Source organism: Brachyhypopomus gauderio, unplaced genomic scaffold (assembly GCF_052324685.1).
Source record: "Brachyhypopomus gauderio isolate BG-103 unplaced genomic scaffold, BGAUD_0.2 sc63, whole genome shotgun sequence".
In the NCBI taxonomy this organism is placed as follows: domain Eukaryota; kingdom Metazoa; phylum Chordata; class Actinopteri; order Gymnotiformes; family Hypopomidae; genus Brachyhypopomus; species Brachyhypopomus gauderio.
The window spans coordinates 59,013-72,883 of record NW_027506884.1 but is presented as its reverse complement, the minus strand read 5'-3'; the positions used below and the strand labels follow the sequence as shown (position 1 = coordinate 72,883).

The 13,871-nt window shown below is 47.3% G+C and overlaps 29 non-coding genes across 29 annotated transcripts; all 29 read left to right on the top strand.

The window, feature by feature from the left end:
- The first annotated feature begins 85 nt into the window (after nt 1-85).
- Nucleotides 86-167, top strand: trnas-gcu (transfer RNA serine (anticodon GCU)). Its single transcript has one exon. It is a non-coding gene; the product is annotated as a tRNA-Ser (tRNA).
- Nucleotides 168-299: 132 nt separating this feature from the next.
- Nucleotides 300-381, top strand: trnas-gcu (transfer RNA serine (anticodon GCU)). Its single transcript has one exon. It is a non-coding gene; the product is annotated as a tRNA-Ser (tRNA).
- Nucleotides 382-941: 560 nt separating this feature from the next.
- On the top strand, nt 942-1,023 carry trnas-gcu (transfer RNA serine (anticodon GCU)). Its single transcript has one exon. It is a non-coding gene; the product is annotated as a tRNA-Ser (tRNA).
- Nucleotides 1,024-1,155: 132 nt separating this feature from the next.
- On the top strand, nt 1,156-1,237 carry trnas-gcu (transfer RNA serine (anticodon GCU)). Its single transcript has one exon. It is a non-coding gene; the product is annotated as a tRNA-Ser (tRNA).
- A 132-nt stretch (nt 1,238-1,369) lies between these two features.
- trnas-gcu (transfer RNA serine (anticodon GCU)) lies at nt 1,370-1,451 on the top strand. The gene has a single exon. It is a non-coding gene; the product is annotated as a tRNA-Ser (tRNA).
- A 560-nt stretch (nt 1,452-2,011) lies between these two features.
- trnas-gcu (transfer RNA serine (anticodon GCU)) lies at nt 2,012-2,093 on the top strand. The gene has a single exon. It is a non-coding gene; the product is annotated as a tRNA-Ser (tRNA).
- Nucleotides 2,094-2,225: 132 nt separating this feature from the next.
- Nucleotides 2,226-2,307, top strand: trnas-gcu (transfer RNA serine (anticodon GCU)). The gene has a single exon. It is a non-coding gene; the product is annotated as a tRNA-Ser (tRNA).
- Nucleotides 2,308-2,867: 560 nt separating this feature from the next.
- Nucleotides 2,868-2,949, top strand: trnas-gcu (transfer RNA serine (anticodon GCU)). The gene has a single exon. It is a non-coding gene; the product is annotated as a tRNA-Ser (tRNA).
- A 774-nt stretch (nt 2,950-3,723) lies between these two features.
- On the top strand, nt 3,724-3,805 carry trnas-gcu (transfer RNA serine (anticodon GCU)). The gene has a single exon. It is a non-coding gene; the product is annotated as a tRNA-Ser (tRNA).
- A 132-nt stretch (nt 3,806-3,937) lies between these two features.
- trnas-gcu (transfer RNA serine (anticodon GCU)) lies at nt 3,938-4,019 on the top strand. The gene has a single exon. It is a non-coding gene; the product is annotated as a tRNA-Ser (tRNA).
- Nucleotides 4,020-4,793: 774 nt separating this feature from the next.
- On the top strand, nt 4,794-4,875 carry trnas-gcu (transfer RNA serine (anticodon GCU)). Its single transcript has one exon. It is a non-coding gene; the product is annotated as a tRNA-Ser (tRNA).
- A 132-nt stretch (nt 4,876-5,007) lies between these two features.
- On the top strand, nt 5,008-5,089 carry trnas-gcu (transfer RNA serine (anticodon GCU)). The gene has a single exon. It is a non-coding gene; the product is annotated as a tRNA-Ser (tRNA).
- A 988-nt stretch (nt 5,090-6,077) lies between these two features.
- Nucleotides 6,078-6,159, top strand: trnas-gcu (transfer RNA serine (anticodon GCU)). The gene has a single exon. It is a non-coding gene; the product is annotated as a tRNA-Ser (tRNA).
- A 132-nt stretch (nt 6,160-6,291) lies between these two features.
- trnas-gcu (transfer RNA serine (anticodon GCU)) lies at nt 6,292-6,373 on the top strand. Its single transcript has one exon. It is a non-coding gene; the product is annotated as a tRNA-Ser (tRNA).
- A 560-nt stretch (nt 6,374-6,933) lies between these two features.
- trnas-gcu (transfer RNA serine (anticodon GCU)) lies at nt 6,934-7,015 on the top strand. Its single transcript has one exon. It is a non-coding gene; the product is annotated as a tRNA-Ser (tRNA).
- A 132-nt stretch (nt 7,016-7,147) lies between these two features.
- On the top strand, nt 7,148-7,229 carry trnas-gcu (transfer RNA serine (anticodon GCU)). Its single transcript has one exon. It is a non-coding gene; the product is annotated as a tRNA-Ser (tRNA).
- A 560-nt stretch (nt 7,230-7,789) lies between these two features.
- trnas-gcu (transfer RNA serine (anticodon GCU)) lies at nt 7,790-7,871 on the top strand. Its single transcript has one exon. It is a non-coding gene; the product is annotated as a tRNA-Ser (tRNA).
- A 132-nt stretch (nt 7,872-8,003) lies between these two features.
- Nucleotides 8,004-8,085, top strand: trnas-gcu (transfer RNA serine (anticodon GCU)). Its single transcript has one exon. It is a non-coding gene; the product is annotated as a tRNA-Ser (tRNA).
- A 346-nt stretch (nt 8,086-8,431) lies between these two features.
- Nucleotides 8,432-8,513, top strand: trnas-gcu (transfer RNA serine (anticodon GCU)). The gene has a single exon. It is a non-coding gene; the product is annotated as a tRNA-Ser (tRNA).
- Nucleotides 8,514-8,645: 132 nt separating this feature from the next.
- On the top strand, nt 8,646-8,727 carry trnas-gcu (transfer RNA serine (anticodon GCU)). The gene has a single exon. It is a non-coding gene; the product is annotated as a tRNA-Ser (tRNA).
- Nucleotides 8,728-8,859: 132 nt separating this feature from the next.
- trnas-gcu (transfer RNA serine (anticodon GCU)) lies at nt 8,860-8,941 on the top strand. Its single transcript has one exon. It is a non-coding gene; the product is annotated as a tRNA-Ser (tRNA).
- Nucleotides 8,942-9,501: 560 nt separating this feature from the next.
- trnas-gcu (transfer RNA serine (anticodon GCU)) lies at nt 9,502-9,583 on the top strand. The gene has a single exon. It is a non-coding gene; the product is annotated as a tRNA-Ser (tRNA).
- Nucleotides 9,584-9,715: 132 nt separating this feature from the next.
- trnas-gcu (transfer RNA serine (anticodon GCU)) lies at nt 9,716-9,797 on the top strand. The gene has a single exon. It is a non-coding gene; the product is annotated as a tRNA-Ser (tRNA).
- Nucleotides 9,798-9,929: 132 nt separating this feature from the next.
- trnas-gcu (transfer RNA serine (anticodon GCU)) lies at nt 9,930-10,011 on the top strand. Its single transcript has one exon. It is a non-coding gene; the product is annotated as a tRNA-Ser (tRNA).
- A 346-nt stretch (nt 10,012-10,357) lies between these two features.
- On the top strand, nt 10,358-10,439 carry trnas-gcu (transfer RNA serine (anticodon GCU)). Its single transcript has one exon. It is a non-coding gene; the product is annotated as a tRNA-Ser (tRNA).
- A 132-nt stretch (nt 10,440-10,571) lies between these two features.
- On the top strand, nt 10,572-10,653 carry trnas-gcu (transfer RNA serine (anticodon GCU)). Its single transcript has one exon. It is a non-coding gene; the product is annotated as a tRNA-Ser (tRNA).
- Nucleotides 10,654-11,213: 560 nt separating this feature from the next.
- On the top strand, nt 11,214-11,295 carry trnas-gcu (transfer RNA serine (anticodon GCU)). The gene has a single exon. It is a non-coding gene; the product is annotated as a tRNA-Ser (tRNA).
- A 560-nt stretch (nt 11,296-11,855) lies between these two features.
- trnas-gcu (transfer RNA serine (anticodon GCU)) lies at nt 11,856-11,937 on the top strand. The gene has a single exon. It is a non-coding gene; the product is annotated as a tRNA-Ser (tRNA).
- A 774-nt stretch (nt 11,938-12,711) lies between these two features.
- trnas-gcu (transfer RNA serine (anticodon GCU)) lies at nt 12,712-12,793 on the top strand. Its single transcript has one exon. It is a non-coding gene; the product is annotated as a tRNA-Ser (tRNA).
- The last annotated feature ends 1,078 nt before the right edge of the window (nt 12,794-13,871 follow it).

Genomic DNA, 13,871 nt, shown 5'->3' with positions numbered 1-13,871 from the left:
CAGGACCCACAAGTCAGAAAAGCCTTCTTTTGTGCTCTGAAAGTGTTTGCTTCTTTGAAATTGCTATCGACACACAACCACAAACGACGAGGTGGCCGAGAGGTTAAGGCGATGGACTGCTAATCCATTGTGCATAGCACGCGTGGGTTCGAATCCCACCTTCGTCGGTGTTGCTTTCTTTAATTTCTGACCATCGTGTCTCCTGCTGTAACTACAGGACCCACAAGTCAGAAAAGCCTTCTTTTGTGCTGTGAAAGTGTTTGCTTCTTTGAAATTGCTATCGACACACAACCACAAACGACGAGGTGGCCGAGAGGTTAAGGCGATGGACTGCTAATCCATTGTGCATAGCACGCGTGGGTTCGAATCCCACCTTCGTCGGTGTTGCTTTCTTTAATTTCTGACCATCGTGTCTCCTGCTCTAACTACAGGACCCACAAGTCAGATAAGCCTCCTTTTGTGCTGTGAAAGTGTTTGCATCTTTGAAATCGCAATTGACACACAACTGTAATTGATGAGGTGGCCGAGAGGTTAAGGCGATGGACTGCTAATCCATTGTGCATAGCACGCGTGGGTTCGAATCCCACCTTCGTCGGTGTTGCTTTCTTTAATTTCTGACAATCCTGTCTCCTGATGTAAGTGCAGGACCCACAAGTCAGATAAGCCTCCTTTTGTGCTGTGAAAGTGTTTGCATCTTTGAAATCGCAATTGACACACAACCGCAAACGACAAGGTGGCCGAGAGGTTAAGGCGATGGACTGCTAATCCATTGTGCATAGCACGCGTGGGTTCGAATCCCACCTTCGTCGGTGTTGCTTTCTTTAATTTCTGACCATCGTGTCTCCTGCTGTAACTACAGGACCCACAAGTCAGAAAAGCCTTCTTTTGTGCTCTGAAAGTGTTTGCTTCTTTGAAATTGCTATCGACACACAACCACAAACGACGAGGTGGCCGAGAGGTTAAGGCGATGGACTGCTAATCCATTGTGCATAGCACGCGTGGGTTCGAATCCCACCTTCGTCGGTGTTGCTTTCTTTAATTTCTGACCATCGTGTCTCCTGCTGTAACTACAGGACCCACAAGTCAGAAAAGCCTTCTTTTGTGCTCTGAAAGTGTTTGCTTCTTTGAAATTGCTATCGACACACAACCACAAACGACGAGGTGGCCGAGAGGTTAAGGCGATGGACTGCTAATCCATTGTGCATAGCACGCGTGGGTTCGAATCCCACCTTCGTCGGTGTTGCTTTCTTTAATTTCTGACCATCGTGTCTCCTGCTGTAACTACAGGACCCACAAGTCAGAAAAGCCTTCTTTTGTGCTGTGAAAGTGTTTGCTTCTTTGAAATTGCTATCGACACACAACCACAAACGACGAGGTGGCCGAGAGGTTAAGGCGATGGACTGCTAATCCATTGTGCATAGCACGCGTGGGTTCGAATCCCACCTTCGTCGGTGTTGCTTTCTTTAATTTCTGACAATCCTGTCTCCTGATGTAAGTGCAGGACCCACAAGTCAGATAAGCCTCCTTTTGTGCTGTGAAAGTGTTTGCATCTTTGAAATCGCAATTGACACACAACCGCAAACGACAAGGTGGCCGAGAGGTTAAGGCGATGGACTGCTAATCCATTGTGCATAGCACGCGTGGGTTCGAATCCCACCTTCGTCGGTGTTGCTTTCTTTAATTTCTGACCATCGTGTCTCCTGCTGTAACTACAGGACCCACAAGTCAGAAAAGCCTTCTTTTGTGCTCTGAAAGTGTTTGCTTCTTTGAAATTGCTATCGACACACAACCACAAACGACGAGGTGGCCGAGAGGTTAAGGCGATGGACTGCTAATTCATTGTGCATAGCACGCGTGGGTTCGAATCCCACCTTCGTCGGTGTTGCTTTCTTTAATTTCTGACCATCGTGTCTCCTGCTGTAACTACAGGACCCACAAGTCAGAAAAGCCTTCTTTTGTGCTCTGAAAGTGTTTGCTTCTTTGAAAATGCTATCGACACACAACCACAAAGGACGAGGTGGCCGAGAGGTTAAGGCGATGGACTGCTAATCCATTGTGCATAGCACGCGTGGGTTCGAATCCCACCTTCGTCGGTGTTGCTTTCTTTAATTTCTGACCATCGTGTCTCCTGCTGTAACTACAGGACCCACAAGTCAGAAAAGCCTTCTTTTGTGCTCTGAAAGTGTTTGCTTCTTTGAAATTGCTATCGACACACAACCACAAATGACGAGGTGGCCGAGAGGTTAAGGCGATGGACTGCTAATCCATTGTGCATAGCACGCGTGGGTTCGAATCCCACCTTCGTCGGTGTTGCTTTCTTTAATTTCTGACAATCGTGTCTCCTGTTATAAGTGCAGGACCCACAAGTCAGAGAAGCCTCCTTTTGTGCTGTGAAAGTGTTTGCATCTTTGAAATCGCAATCGACACACAACCACAAACAACGAGGTGGCCGAGAGGTTAAGGCGATGGACTGCTAATCCATTGTGCATAGCACGCGTGGGTTCGAATCCCACCTTCGTCGGTGTTGCTTTCTTTAATTTCTGACAATCGTTTCTCCTGGTGTAAGTGCAGGACCCACAAGTCATATACGGCTGCTTTTGTGCTGTGAAAGTGTTTGCATCTTTGAAATCGCAATCGACACACAACCACAAACGACGAGGTGGCCGAGAGGTTAAGGCGATGAACTGCTAATCCATTGTGCATAGCACGCGTGGGTTCGAATCCCACCTTCGTCGGTGTTGCTTTCTTTAATTTCTGACAATCGTGTCTCCTGCTGTAACTACAGGACCCACAAGTCAGAAAAGCCTTCTTTTGTTCTGTGAAAGTGTTTGCTTCTTTGAAATTGCTATCGACACACAACCACGAACGACGAGGTGGCCGAGAGGTTAAGGCGATGGACTGCTAATCCATTGTGCATAGCACGCGTGGGTTCGAATCCCACCTTCGTCGGTGTTGCTTTCTTTAATTTCTGACCATCGTGTCTCCTGCTGTAACTACAGGACCCACAAGTCAGAAAAGCCTTCTTTTGTGCTGTGAAAGTGTTTGCTTCTTTGAAATTGCTATCGACACACAACCACAAACGACGAGGTGGCCGAGAGATTAAGGCGATGGACTGCTAATCCATTGTGCATAGCACGCGTGGGTTCGAATCCCACCTTCGTCGGTGTTGCTTTCTTTAATTTCTGACCATCGTGTCTCCTGCTGTAACTACAGGACCCACAAGTCAGATAAGCCTCCTTTTGTGCTGTGAAAGTGTTTGCATCTTTGAAATCGCAATTGACACACAACTGTAATTGATGAGGTGGCCGAGAGGTTAAGGCGATGGGCTGCTAATCCATTGTGCATAGCACGCGTGGGTTCGAATCCCACCTTCGTCGGTGTTGCTTTCTTTAATTTCTGACAATCCTGTCTCCTGATGTAAGTGCAGGACCCACAAGTCAGATAAGCCTCCTTTTGTGCTGTGAAAGTGTTTGCATCTTTGAAATCGCAATTGACACACAACCACAAACGAAGAGGTGGTCGAGAGGTTAAGGCAATGGACTGCTAATCCATTGTGCATAGCACGCGTGGGTTCGAATCCCACCTTCGTCGGTGTTGCTTTCTTTAATTTCTGACCATCGTGTCTCCTGCTGTAACTACAGGACCCACAAGTCAGAAAAGCCTTCTTTTGTGCTCTGAAAGTGTTTGCTTCTTTGAAATTGCTATCGACACACAACCACAAACGACGAGGTGGCCGAGAGGTTAAGGCGATGGACTGCTAATCCATTGTGCATAGCACGCGTGGGTTCGAATCCCACCTTCGTCGGTGTTGCTTTCTTTAATTTCTGACCATCGTGTCTCCTGCTGTAACTACAGGACCCACAAGTCAGAAAAGCCTTCTTTTGTGCTCTGAAAGTGTTTGCTTCTTTGAAATTGCTATCAACACACAACCACAAACGACGAGGTGGCCGAGAGGTTAAGGCGATGGACTGCTAATCCATTGTGCATAGCACGCGTGGGTTCGAATCCCACCTTCGTCGGTGTTGCTTTCTTTAATTTCTGACCATCGTGTCTCCTGCTGTAACTACAGGACCCACAAGTCAGATAAGCCTCCTTTTGTGCTGTGAAAGTGTTTGCATCTTTGAAATCGCAATTGACACACAACTGTAATTGATGAGGTGGCCGAGAGGTTAAGGCGATGGACTGCTAATCCATTGTGCATAGCACGCGTGGGTTCGAATCCCACCTTCGTCGGTGTTGCTTTCTTTAATTTCTGACCATCGTGTCTCCTGCTGTAACTACAGGACCCACAAGTCAGAAAAGCCTTCTTTTGTGCTCTGAAAGTGTTTGCATCTTTGAAATCGCAATTGACACACAACTGTAATTGATGAGGTGGCCGAGAGGTTAAGGCGATGGACTGCTAATCCATTGTGCATAGCACGCGTGGGTTCGAATCCCACCTTCGTCGGTGTTGCTTTCTTTAATTTCTGACAATCCTGTCTCCTGATGTAAGTGCAGGACCCACAAGTCAGATAAGCCTCCTTTTGTGCTGTGAAAGTGTTTGCATCTTTGAAATCGCAATTGACACACAACCGCAAACGACAAGGTGGCCGAGAGGTTAAGGCGATGGACTGCTAATCCATTGTGCATAGCACGCGTGGGTTCGAATCCCACCTTCGTCGGTGTTGCTTTCTTTAATTTCTGACCATCGTGTCTCCTGCTGTAACTACAGGACCCACAAGTCAGAAAAGCCTTCTTTTGTGCTCTGAAAGTGTTTGCTTCTTTGAAATTGCTATCGACACACAACCACAAACGACGAGGTGGCCGAGAGGTTAAGGCGATGGACTGCTAATCCATTGTGCATAGCACGCGTGGGTTCGAATCCCACCTTCGTCGGTGTTGCTTTCTTTAATTTCTGACCATCGTGTCTCCTGCTGTAACTACAGGACCCACAAGTCAGAAAAGCCTTCTTTTGTGCTCTGAAAGTGTTTGCTTCTTTGAAATTGCTATCGACACACAACCACAAACGACGAGGTGGCCGAGAGGTTAAGGCGATGGACTGCTAATCCATTGTGCATAGCACGCGTGGGTTCGAATCCCACCTTCGTCGGTGTTGCTTTCTTTAATTTCTGACCATCGTGTCTCCTGCTGTAACTACAGGACCCACAAGTCAGAAAAGCCTTCTTTTGTGCTGTGAAAGTGTTTGCTTCTTTGAAATTGCTATCGACACACAACCACAAACGACGAGGTGGCCGAGAGGTTAAGGCGATGGACTGCTAATCCATTGTGCATAGCACGCGTGGGTTCAAATCCCACCTTCGTCGGTGTTGCTTTCTTTAATTTCTGACCATCGTGTCTCCTGCTCTAACTACAGGACCCACAAGTCAGATAAGCCTCCTTTTGTGCTGTGAAAGTGTTTGCATCTTTGAAATCGCAATTGACACACAACTGTAATTGATGAGGTGGCCGAGAGGTTAAGGCGATGGACTGCTAATCCATTGTGCATAGCACGCGTGGGTTCGAATCCCACCTTCGTCGGTGTTGCTTTCTTTAATTTCTGACAATCCTGTCTCCTGATGTAAGTGCAGGACCCACAAGTCAGATAAGCCTCCTTTTGTGCTGTGAAAGTGTTTGCATCTTTGAAATTGCAATTGACACACAACCGCAAACGACAAGGTGGCCGAGAGGTTAAGGCGATGGACTGCTAATCCATTGTGCATAGCACGCGTGGGTTCGAATCCCACCTTCGTCGGTGTTGCTTTCTTTAATTTCTGACCATCGTGTCTCCTGCTGTAACTACAGGACCCACAAGTCAGAAAAGCCTTCTTTTGTGCTCTGAAAGTGTTTGCTTCTTTGAAATTGCTATCGACACACAACCACAAACGACGAGGTGGCCGAGAGGTTAAGGCGATGGACTGCTAATTCATTGTGCATAGCACGCGTGGGTTCGAATCCCACCTTCGTCGGTGTTGCTTTCTTTAATTTCTGACCATCGTGTCTCCTGCTGTAACTACAGGACCCACAAGTCAGAAAAGCCTTCTTTTGTGCTCTGAAAGTGTTTGCTTCTTTGAAAATGCTATCGACACACAACCACAAAGGACGAGGTGGCCGAGAGGTTAAGGCGATGGACTGCTAATCCATTGTGCATAGCACGCGTGGGTTCGAATCCCACCTTCGTCGGTGTTGCTTTCTTTAATTTCTGACCATCGTGTCTCCTGCTGTAACTACAGGACCCACAAGTCAGAAAAGCCTTCTTTTGTGCTCTGAAAGTGTTTGCTTCTTTGAAATTGCTATCGACACACAACCACAAATGACGAGGTGGCCGAGAGGTTAAGGCGATGGACTGCTAATCCATTGTGCATAGCACGCGTGGGTTCGAATCCCACCTTCGTCGGTGTTGCTTTCTTTAATTTCTGACAATCGTGTCTCCTGTTATAAGTGCAGGACCCACAAGTCAGAGAAGCCTCCTTTTGTGCTGTGAAAGTGTTTGCATCTTTGAAATCGCAATCGACACACAACCACAAACAACGAGGTGGCCGAGAGGTTAAGGCAATGGACTGCTAATCCATTGTGCATAGCACGCGTGGGTTCGAATCCCACCTTCGTCGGTGTTGCTTTCTTTAATTTCTGACAATCGTTTCTCCTGGTGTAAGTGCAGGACCCACAAGTCATATACGGCTGCTTTTGTGCTGTGAAAGTGTTTGCATCTTTGAAATCGCAATCGACACACAACCACAAACGACGAGGTGGCCGAGAGGTTAAGGCGATGAACTGCTAATCCATTGTGCATAGCACGCGTGGGTTCGAATCCCACCTTCGTCGGTGTTGCTTTCTTTAATTTCTGACAATCGTGTCTCCTGCTGTAACTACAGGACCCACAAGTCAGAAAAGCCTTCTTTTGTTCTGTGAAAGTGTTTGCTTCTTTGAAATTGCTATCGACACACAACCACGAACGACGAGGTGGCCGAGAGGTTAAGGCGATGGACTGCTAATCCATTGTGCATAGCACGCGTGGGTTCGAATCCCACCTTCGTCGGTGTTGCTTTCTTTAATTTCTGACCATCGTGTCTCCTGCTGTAACTACAGGACCCACAAGTCAGAAAAGCCTTCTTTTGTGCTGTGAAAGTGTTTGCTTCTTTGAAATTGCTATCGACACACAACCACAAACGACGAGGTGGCCGAGAGGTTAAGGCGATGGACTGCTAATCCATTGTGCATAGCACGCGTGGGTTCGAATCCCACCTTCGTCGGTGTTGCTTTCTTTAATTTCTGACCATCGTGTCTCCTGCTGTAACTACAGGACCCACAAGTCAGATAAGCCTCCTTTTGTGCTGTGAAAGTGTTTGCATCTTTGAAATCGCAATTGACACACAACTGTAATTGATGAGGTGGCCGAGAGGTTAAGGCGATGGGCTGCTAATCCATTGTGCATAGCACGCGTGGGTTCGAATCCCACCTTCGTCGGTGTTGCTTTCTTTAATTTCTGACAATCCTGTCTCCTGATGTAAGTGCAGGACCCACAAGTCAGATAAGCCTCCTTTTGTGCTGTGAAAGTGTTTGCATCTTTGAAATCGCAATTGACACACAACCACAAACGAAGAGGTGGTCGAGAGGTTAAGGCAATGGACTGCTAATCCATTGTGCATAGCACGCGTGGGTTCGAATCCCACCTTCGTCGGTGTTGCTTTCTTTAATTTCTGACCATCGTGTCTCCTGCTGTAACTACAGGACCCACAAGTCAGAAAAGCCTTCTTTTGTGCTCTGAAAGTGTTTGCTTCTTTGAAATTGCTATCGACACACAACCACAAACGACGAGGTGGCCGAGAGGTTAAGGCGATGGACTGCTAATCCATTGTGCATAGCACGCGTGGGTTCGAATCCCACCTTCGTCGGTGTTGCTTTCTTTAATTTCTGACCATCGTGTCTCCTGCTGTAACTACAGGACCCACAAGTCAGAAAAGCCTTCTTTTGTGCTCTGAAAGTGTTTGCTTCTTTGAAATTGCTATCAACACACAACCACAAACGACGAGGTGGCCGAGAGGTTAAGGCGATGGACTGCTAATCCATTGTGCATAGCACGCGTGGGTTCGAATCCCACCTTCGTCGGTGTTGCTTTCTTTAATTTCTGACCATCGTGTCTCCTGCTGTAACTACAGGACCCACAAGTCAGATAAGCCTCCTTTTGTGCTGTGAAAGTGTTTGCATCTTTGAAATCGCAATTGAAACACAACTGTAATTGATGAGGTGGCCGAGAGGTTAAGGCGATGGACTGCTAATCCATTGTGCATAGCACGCGTGGGTTCGAATCCCACCTTCGTCGGTGTTGCTTTCTTTAATTTCTGACCATCGTGTCTCCTGCTGTAACTACAGGACCCACAAGTCAGAAAAGCCTTCTTTTGTGCTCTGAAAGTGTTTGCTTCTTTGAAATTGCTATCGACACACAACCACAAACGACGAGGTGGCCGAGAGGTTAAGGCGATGGACTGCTAATCCATTGTGCATAGCACGCGTGGGTTCGAATCCCACCTTCGTCGGTGTTGCTTTCTTTAATTTCTGACCATCGTGTCTCCTGCTGTAACTACAGGACCCACAAGTCAGAAAAGCCTTCTTTTGTGCTCTGAAAGTGTTTGCTTCTTTGAAATTGCTATCGACACACAACCACAAACGACGAGGTGGCCGAGAGGTTAAGGCGATGGACTGCTAATCCATTGTGCATAGCACGCGTGGGTTCGAATCCCACCTTCGTCGGTGTTGCTTTCTTTAATTTCTGACCATCGTGTCTCCTGCTGTAACTACAGGACCCACAAGTCAGAAAAGCCTTCTTTTGTGCTGTGAAAGTGTTTGCTTCTTTGAAATTGCTATCGACACACAACCACAAACGACGAGGTGGCCGAGAGGTTAAGGCGATGGACTGCTAATCCATTGTGCATAGCACGCGTGGGTTCGAATCCCACCTTCGTCGGTGTTGCTTTCTTTAATTTCTGACCATCGTGTCTCCTGCTCTAACTACAGGACCCACAAGTCAGATAAGCCTCCTTTTGTGCTGTGAAAGTGTTTGCATCTTTGAAATCGCAATTGACACACAACTGTAATTGATGAGGTGGCCGAGAGGTTAAGGCGATGGACTGCTAATCCATTGTGCATAGCACGCGTGGGTTCGAATCCCACCTTCGTCGGTGTTGCTTTCTTTAATTTCTGACAATCCTGTCTCCTGATGTAAGTGCAGGACCCACAAGTCAGATAAGCCTCCTTTTGTGCTGTGAAAGTGTTTGCATCTTTGAAATCGCAATTGACACACAACCGCAAACGACAAGGTGGCCGAGAGGTTAAGGCGATGGACTGCTAATCCATTGTGCATAGCACGCGTGGGTTCGAATCCCACCTTCGTCGGTGTTGCTTTCTTTAATTTCTGACCATCGTGTCTCCTGCTGTAACTACAGGACCCACAAGTCAGAAAAGCCTTCTTTTGTGCTCTGAAAGTGTTTGCTTCTTTGAAATTGCTATCGACACACAACCACAAACGACGAGGTGGCCGAGAGGTTAAGGCGATGGACTGCTAATCCATTGTGCATAGCACGCGTGGGTTCGAATCCCACCTTCGTCGGTGTTGCTTTCTTTAATTTCTGACCATCGTGTCTCCTGCTGTAACTACAGGACCCACAAGTCAGAAAAGCCTTCTTTTGTGCTCTGAAAGTGTTTGCTTCTTTGAAATTGCTATCGACACACAACCACAAACGACGAGGTGGCCGAGAGGTTAAGGCGATGGACTGCTAATCCATTGTGCATAGCACGCGTGGGTTCGAATCCCACCTTCGTCGGTGTTGCTTTCTTTAATTTCTGACCATCGTGTCTCCTGCTGTAACTACAGGACCCACAAGTCAGAAAAGCCTTCTTTTGTGCTGTGAAAGTGTTTGCTTCTTTGAAATTGCTATCGACACACAACCACAAACGACGAGGTGGCCGAGAGGTTAAGGCGATGGACTGCTAATCCATTGTGCATAGCACGCGTGGGTTCGAATCCCACCTTCGTCGGTGTTGCTTTCTTTAATTTCTGACCATCGTGTCTCCTGCTGTAACTACAGGACCCACAAGTCAGATAAGCCTCCTTTTGTGCTGTGAAAGTGTTTGCATCTTTGAAATCGCAATCGACACACAACCACAAACGACGAGGTGGCCGAGAGGTTAAGGCGATGAACTGCTAATCCATTGTGCATAGCACGCGTGGGTTCGAATCCCACCTTCGTCGGTGTTGCTTTCTTTAATTTCTGACAATCGTGTCTCCTGCTGTAACTACAGGACCCACAAGTCAGAAAAGCCTTCTTTTGTTCTGTGAAAGTGTTTGCTTCTTTGAAATTGCTATCGACACACAACCACAAACGACGAGGTGGCCGAGAGGTTAAGGCGATGGACTGCTAATCCATTGTGCATAGCACGCGTGGGTTCGAATCCCACCTTCGTCGGTGTTGCTTTCTTTAATTTCTGACCATCGTGTCTCCTGCTGTAACTACAGGACCCACAAGTCAGAAAAGCCTTCTTTTGTGCTGTGAAAGTGTTTGCTTCTTTGAAATTGCTATCGACACACAACCACAAACGACGAGGTGGCCGAGAGGTTAAGGCGATGGACTGCTAATCCATTGTGCATAGCACGCGTGGGTTCGAATCCCACCTTCGTCGGTGTTGCTTTCTTTAATTTCTTACCATCGTGTCTCCTGCTGTAACTACAGGACCCACAAGTCAGATAAGCCTCCTTTTGTGCTGTGAAAGTGTTTGCATCTTTGAAATCGCAATTGACACACAACTGTAATTGATGAGGTGGCCGAGAGGTTAAGGCGATGGACTGCTAATCCATTGTGCATAGCACGCGTGGGTTCGAATCCCACCTTCGTCGGTGTTGCTTTCTTTAATTTCTGACAATCCTGTCTCCTGATGTAAGTGCAGGACCCACAAGTCAGATAAGCCTCCTTTTGTGCTGTGAAAGTGTTTGCATCTTTGAAATCGCAATTGACACACAACCACAAACGAAGAGGTGGCCGAGAGGTTAAGGCGATGGACTGCTAATCCATTGTGCATAGCACGCGTGGGTTCGAATCCCACCTTCGTCGGTGTTGCTTTCTTTAATTTCTGACCATCGTGTCTCCTGCTGTAACTACAGGACCCACAAGTCAGAAAAGCCTTCTTTTGTGCTGTGAAAGTGTTTGCTTCTTTGAAATTGCTATCGCCACACTACCACAAACGACGAGGTGGCCGAGAGGTTAAGGCGATGGACTGCTAATCCATTGTGCATAGCACGCGTGGGTTCGAATCCCACCTTCGTCGGTGTTGCTTTCTTTAATTTCTGACCATCGTGTCTCCTGCTGTAACTACAGGACCCACAAGTCAGATAAGCCTCCTTTTGTGCTGTGAAAGTGTTTGCATCTTTGAAATCGCAATTGACACACAACTGTAATTGATGAGGTGGCCGAGAGGTTAAGGCGATGGACTGCTAATCCATTGTGCATAGCACGCGTGGGTTCGAATCCCACCTTCGTCGGTGTTGCTTTCTTTAATTTCTGACAATCCTGTCTCCTGATGTAAGTGCAGGACCCACAAGTCAGATAAGCCTCCTTTTGTGCTGTGAAAGTGTTTGCATCTTTGAAATCGCAATTGACACACAACCGCAAACGACAAGGTGGCCGAGAGGTTAAGGCGATGGACTGCTAATCCATTGTGCATAGCACGCGTGGGTTCGAATCCCACCTTCGTTGGTGTTGCTTTCTTTAATTTCTGACCATCGTGTCTCCTGCTGTAACTACAGGACCCACAAGTCAGAAAAGCCTTCTTTTGTGCTCTGAAAGTGTTTGCTTCTTTGAAATTGCTATCGACACACAACCACAAACGACGAGGTGGCCGAGAGGTTAAGGCGATGGACTGCTAATCCATTGTGCATAGCACGCGTGGGTTCGAATCCCACCTTCGTCGGTGTTGCTTTCTTTAATTTCTGACAATCGTGTCTCCTCATATAAGTGCAGGACCCACAAGTCAGAGAAGCCTCCTTTTGTGCTGTGAAAGTGTTTGCATCTTTGAAATCGCAATCGACACACAACCACAAACGACGAGGTGGCCTAGAGGTTAAGGCGATGGACTGCTAATCCATTGTGCATAGCACGCGTGGGTTCGAATCCCACCTTCGTCGGTGTTGCTTTCTTTAATTTCTGACAATCGTGTCTCCTCATATAAGTGCAGGACCCACAAGTCAGAGAAGCCTCCTTTTGTGCTGTGAAAGTGTTTGCATCTTTGAAATCACAATCGACACACAACTGTAATTGAAGAGGTGGCCCAGAGTTTAAGGCGATGGACTGCTAATCCATTGTGCATAGCACGCGTGGGTTCGAATCCCACCTTCGTCAGTGTTGCTTTCTTTCATTTCTGACAATCGTTTCTCCTGGTGTAAGTGCAGGACCCACAAGTCATATACGGCTGCTTTTGTGCTGTGAAAGTGTTTGCATCTTTGAAATCGCAATCGACACACAACCACAAACGACGAGGTGGCCGAGAGGTTAAGGCGATGGACTGCTAATCTATTGTGCATAGCACGCGTGGGTTCGAATCCCACCTTCGTCGGTGTTGCTTTCTTTAATTTCTGACAATCGTGTCTCCTGCTGTAACTACAGGACCCACAAGTCAGAAAAGCCTTCTTTTGTGCTGTGAAAGTGTTTGCTTCTTTGAAATTGCTATCGACACACAACCACAAACGACGAGGTGGCCGAGAGGTTAAGGCGATGGACTGCTAATCCATTGTGCATAGCACGCGTGGGTTCGAATCCCACCTTCGTCGGTGTTGCTTTCTTTAATTTCTGACCATCGTGTCTCCTGCTGTAACTACAGGACCCACAAGTCAGAAAAGCCTTCTTTTGTGCTGTGAAAGTGTTTGCTTCTTTGAAATTGCTATTGACACACAACCACAAACGACGAGGTGGCCGAGAGGTTAAGGCGATGGACTGCTAATCCATTGTGCAAAGCACGCGTGGGTTAGAATCCCACCTTCGTCGGTGTTGCTTTCTTTAATTTCTGACCATCGTGTCTCCTCATATAAGTGCAGGACCCACAAGTCAGAAAAGCCTTCTTTTGTGCTGTGAAAGTGTTTGCTTCTTTGAAATTGCTATCGACACACAACCACAAACGACGAGGTGGCCGAGAGGTTAGGGCGATGGACTGCTAATCCATTGTGCATAGCACGCGTGTGTTCAAATCCCACCTTCGTCGGTGTTGCTTTCTTTAATTTCTGACAATCGTGTCTCCTGATGTAAGTGCAGGACCCACAAGTCAGATAAGCCTCCTTTTGTGCTGTGAAAGTGTTTGCATCTTTGAAATCACAATCGACACACAACTGTAATTGAAGAGGTGGCCGAGAGGTTAAGGCGATGGACTGCTAATCCATTGTGCATAGCACGCGTGGGTTCGAATCCCACCTTCGTCGGTGTTGCTTTTTTTAATTTCTGACCATCGTGTCTCCTGCTGTAACTACAGGACCCACAAGTCAGATAAGCCTCCTTTTGTGCTGTGAAAGTGTTTGCATCTTTGAAATCGCAATTGACACACAACTGTAATTGATGAGGTGGCCGAGAGGTTAAGGCGATGGACTGCTAATCCATTGTGCATAGCACGCGTGGGTTCGAATCCCACCTTCGTCGGTGTTGCTTTCTTTAATTTCTGACCATCGTGTCTCCTGCTGTAACTACAGGACCCACAAGTCAGAAAAGCCTTCTTTTGTGCTGTGAAAGTGTTTGCTTCTTTGAAATTGCTATTGACACACAACCACAAACGACGAGGTGGCCGAGAGGTTAAGGCGATGGACTGCTAATCCATTGTGCAAAGCACGCGTGGGTTAGAATCCCACCTTCGTCGGTGTTGCT